General features: G+C 37.6%; 1 long non-coding RNA gene across 2 annotated transcripts; it reads right to left on the reverse strand.

Moving 5' to 3' along the window:
- Window positions 1–3,368: 3,368 nt before the first annotated feature.
- Window positions 3,369–6,927, reverse strand: LOC140688741 (uncharacterized). Of its 2 annotated transcripts, none has more exons than XR_012063524.1 (3): window positions 6,883–6,927; window positions 4,497–4,729; window positions 3,369–3,441 (listed from the first exon to the last, which is right to left on the reverse strand). It is a non-coding gene; the product is annotated as an uncharacterized lncRNA (long non-coding RNA). The 2 variants fall into 2 exon arrangements; XR_012063523.1 differs by having other exon boundaries at window positions 6,736–6,913.
- Window positions 6,928–10,745: the final 3,818 nt, after the last annotated feature.

Genomic DNA, 10,745 nt, shown 5'->3' on the forward strand with positions numbered 1-10,745 from the left:
TGCGTCAATAAATTACCTATAACACAACATTGTAAAATGATTATAAATCAATAAAAAATGTTTTTAAAAAATTAAGAAAATAAATAAATAAATAACCTATATACCACATTCAACATAAGGAATATCTTATTTTCTAGTCATTTAACACAGATAACAATACCCGAAAGACCATGAAAGTATAAATATTAGGTGCTTGGTGACGTTTTAGTGAAAAGCTGATTCATTGTATGTCTCCAAGAAGGCTCACATCATGAGTAATTTATGTTCATGTTGCAGGAACACAGTTATTTCAAAGCATTTATATTGCACTAAAAATCTCCACTCTTGTGTGTGTTCAGTGTGGTTAAAAACCAACAACGCGAGGTTAGAGTAGGTAATCAAAAAGGCAATGGTGTGAATAACCTTGTATGCCCTTCAGAAAATGCGTAATAACCGTGTCCTGCCTCAAAACAGCATAGCTCATTAGGTTTCTGAATACCCTATTCAATCATTTCAAAGTTTGTCCATGGTTAAAGAGTAACGACATAATTATTTCCCTTTCCCCAAGGGAATTACCAAATTGCAAAATACTCTTTTGGGGACCCAGGCCTCTGACAACATACTGAGTAGTAAAACCTCACTCACTCAGAATAATTGTGCAGGCGGCTTCCTTCTTCTAGATGGGGTCTCTGGTATACTTTCGTCAATCCTTTAGTTTATAGACTATTTTGAAAAAAATAAATATGTGGCTTGTTAGTTTCCAGTACATTGCATGATGCACCAAGATACCAGAGTTCTGATCCTTATAGTTCGCACCATGGTTTCAGCAATGTTGTCTCAGAAGAGCCAAACTGATTTTATCTCCAAAAAAAAAATAATAATCATAATAATAATAACGACAAACAACGAGCAAACTTGTCAAGTCTGAAGTTCAGATGTTTGTTTTAAAAGATCTCCAACCTCTTCATTATTATCCCCTCAGCTTCAGCAGTATTCATTCTTCCTTCGGATGCCCACTGGGACCACACTGCTCAATCTCATCACTCAGTAAAGAAGGAGGAATGGGCCTGAAAACAAGAAAATAAGGACAAACACTCACTCCCATCAACCTCTTCACTTTTATGGATAACCAATTTAGTACACAGATGGTCTCCTCTTTGAAAAGTAATTGTAGGCAATAAAAAGAAGAATGCAGAGGAACTAGAATGAAAGAAGTCCAACAGTTTCCTCTGGGCCAGTGCCTTCCTCTCCTCTGTCCACCCCTGCCACCTCTTCTGCCCCAAGGACTTCAGATTCCAAGGAATCCAAAATCTGCTCTCATTTCAAAACACTCATCCCTGATCTAGGAGTCTTTGAATAGTCTTACTCTTGGACTTACAGAATATTACAGTCTTCTACTTGAGAAATAGTTACGAGCTGGACCAGGTGACAGCAGTAGAAATAAAGAAATGGCCAACAGAAGTATCTGCCTTTAACAGTAAGATTCTGCCCATTGGAAAAATGTTGCCCCTGGCCCGCCGGTTCATGTTAGACACTCAGAATCACAGCTTCTCCCTAAGGGTTAGTGCTGAGGGTCAGAAATGTTACTTTCAAAACTTCCCTCATGCAGGGCAGCTCAAGACAAAGGAAATAGTGGCTGAAACCTAACAAAAGAGACATTTCCACAGCATTGCTGCTCAGTAATGTCTGGTCTCCACATCTGTAAATTGGCAGATATTCCCACATCCTTAGAAAAGTTGACCTATTGGGTCTACAGCAATGGTCTTGGCCATTTGCTATACAACAGTTCTTCTTTCACCCAGAAGAAGAGGAACATTGCAAGCTGCCACTGGTTGCTCTAATATTTCTACTAGAGAAGAGAGGAAATCTGCCCCTCCGAACTCCAAATGAGAAAGAAAAGTTATAAGTGGTTGGGAAAAAAGAAACTTTGCAGTAAAGAAAGTAACCTCACAAGCAAAAAGCTAAGGAACAGTAGGAGCGATGTTTGATAATTATTCTTAATTTTACCTTGAGGAAAATGTAAGAGACAATGGTGAAAAATACTTTTGTTTGATACCTTTTTCTTGGCGCTCTTAATATTTTATCTTTAAAAAAGCAAATAACCTCTCTTTGAGTTCAATAAAGAGAAGGGAGTCTCTCCTGACCTTCCCCAACTATTCCATCAAAAAGGACATTCAGAATACATCACATGTTAAGGGCTCTTTTGGTCTACGAGGCCAGCGAAGAATCAAAAAAAAAAAATCAGTATCTTTTGGCATTTTGCAATCATGGTCCTGTAGCTTCTTTATTTAGGCATTTCTTGAGTGTGTGTGTTTCCATATTTTGCCTGTAATAACTTCCTCTCCTTTCAAGTTTTTATTATTATACTGGTAGTACAATAAAATGAAGAAGACAAATTGATTGACTTTGTGGATCCAACCCCATTGGTCACTGATCACTGATAGGTTTTTAACTAACTTAAACTTTGGAGATTTAAATTTTTTTCCTTTTGTTGCGCCAGCCATGCTTCATAATTTTTTCTCATTTATTTATATTCCTTTTTATTTTATGCCACTGTTCAACAGTGGGCTTGTTTAGATTCCAGAAAGGCAACCAAAGAACAAGTTGCAATAATTAATTTTAAAGTTTTATAGTGTATTAATTTTTAGAATAAACCTTAAAAATTCTCATCACAAGGAAAAAATTTTCTGTTTCTCTAATGTTGTATATATGTGAGATGATGGATGTTTACTAAAGCTATTGCGGTGATCATCTCATGATGTATGTAAGTCAGACCATTTTTTTGATACACTTTAAACTTATATACAATTATATCTCAATAGAACTGGAAATACATATATATATTTAGTGCATATTTGTAATATATAATATACATATGTCTTTGTACACTATAATATTTTAATATTTCTGATTTTTTTGTACAGCTTAGTAAAATCACTCTACATCTTAAAAAATAAGATATTTTAAAATATTAATTAAATAAAATTAATTTAATGATCTTTAAGGTCTGGAAGTCAGGCAACTACTTCAAGAATCAAATATCTTTCCAAATCTCTGAAAAATCCAAATCAATGCAATAGGACTCTTAGGAGTCCTTTGCTGTCAGTTTCTAATAATGCTTGAAGCAGATAGTGTCTACTTTAAGTCAGAGTTAAGGAGCAAAGGGATTTGAAAGGTAGAGGAATGTAATTTTACCTTATTGAAATTTCACCACATTAAAGGTTTGTATCTAGATATCTCCCATCAAAATACCATCAGTCAAAAAAGTACGAATTAAAAGTCATCAAGTAGATAAAATCTTGTCTGGCATGAGCAAGAAAAGCATGAGAGATATTGTCTTAAAAATATTTTTAATTGAACACCAAGAAGTGTGATAACATCTTTGGACTGGTCGGCTCGGAGGCTTTGGTGTAAATTCAGGAATGTGGATGGCTGCTGTCCTAAAACCAATGTGGAAGAAAGCTGGGGGATATGAATGAAAATTAGGTGAACATGGTAGTAACATCTTATATGTACAATAAATCTCTACATTTCTTCCCATCTAATTGCCCTCAAAGCAATAACCTGGTAACAGTAGTTACCTGCAGCGGCCTAGCCTTTGCCATGCTTCGATACACAGCAAAGACTTGCAGGTATGTTGACCAAAGCGTGATGATAGAAATTGCTATGCTTTGAATACCATGCAATATTACATAATACTGCAATCACAATTGTCTTTTCAATCACATACTATTTACAGAACATCTACACATGTATGGATTGTGCTAAAGCATTAAAAATGCATTAGGTGCTAACATCCTTGCCTGCACTATAACATGAAGATATGTGAAATACAAACATCTGTGATTTTCTATAAAGCTGGAATACAAATAAAACGTGTTCAGTATCTTTCACGTAGGACATTTTCTAAGTATAAGAAGGGGAAGTATAGGCAAAAAAACTAAACAAGAGTCTACGAGTAGACAAATAACTCGACTTTTACTGTGATTGTAAGAGTAAATTAGTTCAGAAAGGGAGAGAAGGAGAAAGAGAGGGGCAGGGAATGAAAAGGAAAGGGGAGGAAAGGGAAGAGGAGTAAAGAAAAGAGAAACAAGACAATTCAGAAACAATCAGCGAGTCTTTAAAAACAAGACAGAAACAAACAAAAATATCTTTAAAAAATACGACAGAAACTTTATAATACTATGAATTGTAGTATTATTAATCTGATAGTACTATGAATAAATAAAATGTATTATTTACTCAATGGCGATGGGAAACTTTGAGAGGTGGAAAGAGATTAAGCAGCTCCTTAATCTTCCAGCTCAGTAATCACTGGTATCATTTGGCATTATTTTAATTATTTAACAGTAATATAATCAATGATTCTAGATTATTATTTTTTATTTACTCCACGTTCTATTACATCTCATCTTTCTTCTAACAGCTGAACCTGTTTCTAATGTCACTGATGCAGAGTTAAATTATAGCTTAAATGTATAAAATCTCATTTGCTTAAAAAACATTTCCATCATTACCAAGTCAGTTATGGGAACAGATACAAAGGGCAAGAACTCTGGTTCTCTGACTGGGACTTCCCCTCATAATAAATGTTCAAAATGTCCTGTATTTCTTAAACGGGAAGCATGTTTCACCCGACATCAACAAGGTCATAGTTGAGAGATGTTTGCGCAGAGCATATCTGTCTTTGCTTTATGAATTGAGTTATCCATCAGACTGAACTTAATTGGAGGTTCTGGAATCCTGAAATCTGTACATAAAAAGATGATTAAAAGCCTTGTGAGGAGTGCTCTAGATAAAAAGGTAAAGCCCTGGTTTGAGGCAAGATGCCTGTCTCTGGTCACTTGAGCCCCTCCACACTTGTGCTCATCCATGGGGTCTCCTTTGCTGATCTGGTTTCCTTACTACCCTAGTAGGTCCTTTTTTTTTTTTTTTTAACCATCTAGCAATCACCCACCCCTGTAAGAAAACTATCTAATTCATATAGTCACACTAAAGTGTATTTAAAGGATTGGGTTTTATTAATTATCATTCCTAGAAGTACTTGCATCAAGAAATATAAACTTGAGGATAAAGAAATGAAATACTGATAATGACATTTCCAGCCTTGTTTAGGTGAAAGGGTTTGGGAACTGGTAGAGGTAGTGGCAGAATGGAAGAAATACTAAATGGTAGCTCCTGGCCCATTGCACAGGGATGACTCCTCACACATGTGTACATAGCCCCTAGTCTTTATGTCACACTTATCCTAATCATCAAAACTAACTGCATAGTGCTACACGGACAGAGCTTTGGCTCCGGAGTGAAGAGACCTGATGTATCATCTAGTTCTTTCTCACTCTATTTGTATGATTCAGGTCAAATTATTCATTACTTCATTCCCATAGCACCTCTGAGTTCTTTTAGCTATTGAAAACAAGCCTAGAAGTTGAGGTATGGGGTACAGTATAAAACAAAAGGATTTTTCCAAACTAGCAAATATTGAAGTTTAACTGAACATTATACTAGTACCTTTTGCCTGAATTAAAATTTTGGTTTCTGAAACTGACCCTGTGAAAGTTCCTACTGTTGAAACCTGTCAAGACTTCCAGCTGCAAATCCAAATGTCATCATTTACAGTGGGCTATGATTTCCTACTCAAACTCCCACAGAGGCTCTGAGCTGATGAAGAATCTTTTGAAAGGGACTATTCCTTCTCTCCAAGGGATTTAGAACCTAACAAAGATGAATAAGGTAAGTAAATATTTACTAATGTTTTGGAAACCAGAATGCAAACTGGGCCTTAGTGAGTGGGCAGACTTAGCGCGAGTATGACAGTAACGTGACAATTTAGGTTTTTGAGATGCATGACCTATTGGATTTTCTGTTTTCCTCTTGTACTTTGAGAAATTCTAATTTTTCACTCAGAGGTCTGTTGCTTATTTATGATGATATAATTTCTTCAGTAAATAACAATAACTTAAAATTTTTATAATGTAAGTGAATGTGTGAAAAACACACACACTTAGAAACACACCTGACCCAAGCACAAACTCATAAATGACTACAGCTCTGGAATGCATCATAAAAATGCTTGATGGTCAGAAAAGGAAATAACTAGCAGGTTGGGAATAGAAGCTGAAGGAATTGTCTAAGACAGTGATGGAAGTGACTGAATCAAGAGGGACAAGTTTAACCAGGCTTTATTCAGGAGCTGGGTGCTAATTTGGAATAGTCTTATTTCATCCTTACATCCTCACAGGAAAGTCTAGGAAATTTGTTATAACTTTATAAATGATTATAGTTAGTCTTGTATTTAATTTTGCTAAAATATTCATTAGAATAAGTGTGGTTTTTTTTCTCTTTATAAGATTTAGTAGGCTAAAAGTCTTTTCTCTTATTAATTTTCCAAGGTATCTAAAATTCCAAGGTTCAGATTTAGGTATCCAACTCTTGACTTGGCATCTCCACTTACATGTCTCAAAGGCATCTCAAACTCAAAGTGACCAACACTTAAAACCACAATTTTTGTCTCATACCGGACTCTCTCTTAGTGTTGCCTCTCTCAGTGACGGGTGTACACATTCAGTTATCATCCTTGACATCCTATCCCTTGACACCTCCATTGTCAGGTCCACTGATATTGCCTTTAAAATATCCTTTAAATCTACATACACCCCTCTCCCTTTCTCCCCATTGTCAACCACTCCTAATTCAAACAAGGTCTCCTGGAGGACCCTCTTGATCTGGTTTTACCATACAACTCTTGTTCCTTACCTTTGATTCTCTCACACAGCCCTCTGTGGGAGCTGACTAAAATACCAAGCTCATCACATTATCTTTCTTCTTAAAACCCTCAAAGGTAATAGATTTCTCTTAAGATAAAGAAGCCTCTTTGACATGTTCTAGGAAGTTCTGACTGACCTAACTCCAGATCACCTCAGCTCCAGCCTCCTCCCTGCTATCTTCTTCCTCACAGTCTTTGTTTGAACTTACGACTTCTTTCCAATTCTGAATATGCCATGACTCTTACATCATAGAGCCGTTCCCCATACTGTTCCCTCCACCCAAAACACCTCTCACATGCCCATTTGCCTAATAATTTTTACTTTCCTTCAAAGTATCCAAATATCTCTTGCTTGGGAAATTCTCTGATTTGACAAATTGGATCAGATCCCTATCCTCTTCAGGGCACTTATCACTATTTTTAATTTGTATCCTTACAAATGCCTTATCTGCCTCCCACACAGTAAGCTTCATTAGGGCAGAGATCATGTTTGTGTTTGCCGGCACTTTTCTTGAGAACTGCCCAGTGATTAGTAAGTATTGGGTTGGCAAGTGTATCATGGAATGAATGAATGTATGAACGAATGGATAATGGATGAATGGATGACTGAAAGATCACTGTCTTCAGATGTCAAATACCTAAAGTCATTAAACCTATCTGTTGTAGAGTTTTATCAGCTCCTAGGAAGAGAAGATCCTGGGAGAATGGCATTTGGTGTGATAGTACAGAGAAGAATAGGAAATGGATAATACAGAGAATATCTACAGTTACTTTTACTGCTCAGAATTTATTCCCCTTTCCTAAGAGCATCCTCTTATTTGCACAATTTATCTTTCTTCCACTGGGTGTGGTTTTGTGGGAGTATATATCTGGGAGTCTGACTGTTCACCTCTTATTGATTCCTGGAGTGTTGTCTAGCTTTAGAATAATTTTCTCCTTGCTTGATTTAACCAGAATCTGGTTCTATTTCTTGCAACCAAGAACTCTGATGGTGACAGGAAGGGGTAATGCACCAGGATGCTCTGGAAGTCCGGAAAAGAATGTGAAAGCATTCAACAAACATCTGTTTCTGAGAGTACAGAGACGGAAAAACCATGACTCATACTTTTGAGAGACAGCTTTTGAAGGGACAGAAGAGAGAACCTGGGTAGAAGAGTGGTAATGCAGGAGGAACTATAACTATTGCCTGAGGGGCACTGGAGGTGTTATTTCAGACGTAGTAATGTTCTGAAAAGCAGAAAGTTGCTCATTGGAAGATAAAATGATGATATGAATGATTTACTTCAAATTTTTTTTTCAGTTGGAGGTAGTGTGAATTGAACCCAGGACCTCCTGCATGCTAAGCATGTGCTCTACCGCTGAGCTGTACCCACCCCCCTACTCCAACTTTTTAATTGTGTCTAGAGCAACTCTCTTTCTTGGGAATTACACATATTTCATAACAGCTGTTTATTCCATAAATATGGAGAATGTGGAGAAGGAAGAAATCATTTTCATCTTTCAGGAGGTTATAATTGTGAGTGGAGATAATATTTTATTTATTTTATTTTATTTCTGAGAATAGGAAAGGGGCTTATCAGGTGATGCTGCCATAGACAACAGTGGGCCACACAGACGAGAGGGGCCTGTGTGAGCCCTGGGGGCCGGTTGTTCGGGTCTTTTACAAGGTAGGGCCACAAGGTGCCTGACTGGCTTGCGTGCAAGTCTCTGACTCACTGCAGGTGAGGTAAGAAGTTTAGGGTCTGTGAAGGGCAATGGGGTTTATGACTCTGATAAGGTGAAGACCTGAGCTGAAACAAGCCGGCCTGAGCTGTTCTGAGATTAGGCATTGCGTAGGGCGGTTAGTTTGTTAGGGGAAACACACCTAGTAAAGAATGTACTTTATCTGTTGAGGGATTGCAGGCAGACATCTGAGAGCCCAGGAATGTGGGTCATTGGACCGTGAAGGATGCCAGTTGGCCCCACATTCTCCTCTGACAGATTGGCAGTGACAACTCTTTGGAACAGGGGTGAAGGTCTCATCTTCCATATCTACCTTCTGCTGAATGAGGGTGCCGTGCTGTCCCTGCCTATGATGCCATTCTGTATGGGATTATGGGGCCCCGACATCCATGCTCCCCTTAAAGATGGGAGCAGAAGGAGACCCTAGTTGCTCCAAGGGCTGCATCACCAGGATGCTGGCTTGGTTCCTGGTGGCTATCCTGGTAGGAAGGGTGTCTTTTTTCCTAAGTTCATGAATCTTGGACTTCAAAGAGAGACAATCATTTTTGTGAGAGGAATACAATACAAAAATAAACATACACCAAGATAAATAGCTAAATCCAGTAAAAACAGAGAGAAGAAATTTGAGAATGTCTGAAAAAAAAAAGAGACCTTATCTGTTTGGGAATCTAGGAAAAGGCATTGGAGAACCAGTCAAAGACCTGTTTTGTGACTACAACAAAATAATAAACACTGGCATAAGGATGTCAAGAGCCATGTGGTTTTGTAAGACAGCTCTCCTTAATGGCCAAAGTAGATGTCACTATCAGTGATTTTAGTGCTTTTCTAGATATGAGATGCAAGAATTTGGGTTCATAAAGTCATTTCCTGAAAATATCTCACTATCTGAAGGCCTGTTCCACCAGTTTCCCCAGAATACAGAGTGCCTCTTTTCTGACTTCTGCCCTGAGCTCCTTTCGGGGTGTGCTGATGGTCTTGCAACTTAATTCAGTGGCTTGCAACTTAATCCTTGTAGAGGCAGATGGCAAGTGCCCTCATAATCACAAATACAATCATGGCTTGGAAGGCATTTCATGACCATTTCGTCCCACGGTGCTAGAAGTTTGCTCATTTCTAGGTCAGGCGAAGATTTTGTTGGTGGGCCACTCCATGTGCTATTACAGGACTAGGCCTTATTAACAGTAGCAAAAATCTCGGGACCACCTGTCTTACTAGCCTGTTATAGTTCAGGGAAATATTCCCTCTCGTTGCCATTCCCCATATCTAGAGTTACTATGATCCTAGTGTTATTAGGCTGGTTATCCTTACTACGATTTAATGTTTTCCCAGCATAAGGGAGCCTAAATGACTGCAGCCTGGTGTTAACCATATAAATCCATCCCACAATTATGGGAAGTGATATTTTTGCTGATTAACCTTGAGTAACTTTAGAAGAAAATTTATATTTATAGCCAGAATTAGAGCAAGTATTAATTAGCCAGGTGAAGGAATCCCATCTAGCAATATCACTAGGGGCCTGAACAGAACTATAATTTCTTTCCTCTAGAATAAACTTCCTAAAGCCCTACCAATTAGACCCTTAGAATGCAGAAATCCATTAAGGTAACCCAGAAGTACTGGATATAGGTAGTCGACAATAAACTTAACAACTGGATTAACTTTAACTCTGCCTAAGATTGTGAAATATATTTAGATTACTGAGCTTAGAAATAAACCTAAAGTGTTCTTTGAATAAGTCAATTAAACTCCGTAACAACCTCCCAGGGGCAGGACAGCTTTTTGTTGGCTGTGACTTGTCCCCTTTCTTGTAATCTAAGGGCAAGGACTGGTCTGGGAAGTGAAGTCTTAGTAAATACAGACCTCATTTAACAAAACTGGAATTTAAAACTCATCAGTTACAAAAGAAGTTGGAGTCAAATTGGGTTTCTGGCAGATGGAGTACATCAAAGATGGCTAAATCCTTTTTACTAATATTTATGGAAAAGAGACAAGACTTTTTTTTTTTTAACTTTTTTTGTTGAGTAATAGTCCTTTTACAATGTTGTGTCAAATTCCAGTGTAGAGCACAATTTTTCAGTTATACATGAACATACATATATTCATTGTCACTTTTTTTTTTTCCACTGTGAGCTACCACAAGATCTGAAACAAGATGTCTATTTGTCCTTAACAGGTCAAGTCACTTACCCCTTTTCTCAAAATTTGCATTTTAAAAAGATGGCAGATAAACGTTCCTGAGACCAGATGGAACATTTGCATCTCAAAGGTAGGTTCCTCC

Source organism: Vicugna pacos, chromosome 23, assembly GCF_048564905.1.
Source record: "Vicugna pacos chromosome 23, VicPac4, whole genome shotgun sequence".
In the NCBI taxonomy this organism is placed as follows: Eukaryota; Metazoa; Chordata; class Mammalia; order Artiodactyla; family Camelidae; genus Vicugna; species Vicugna pacos.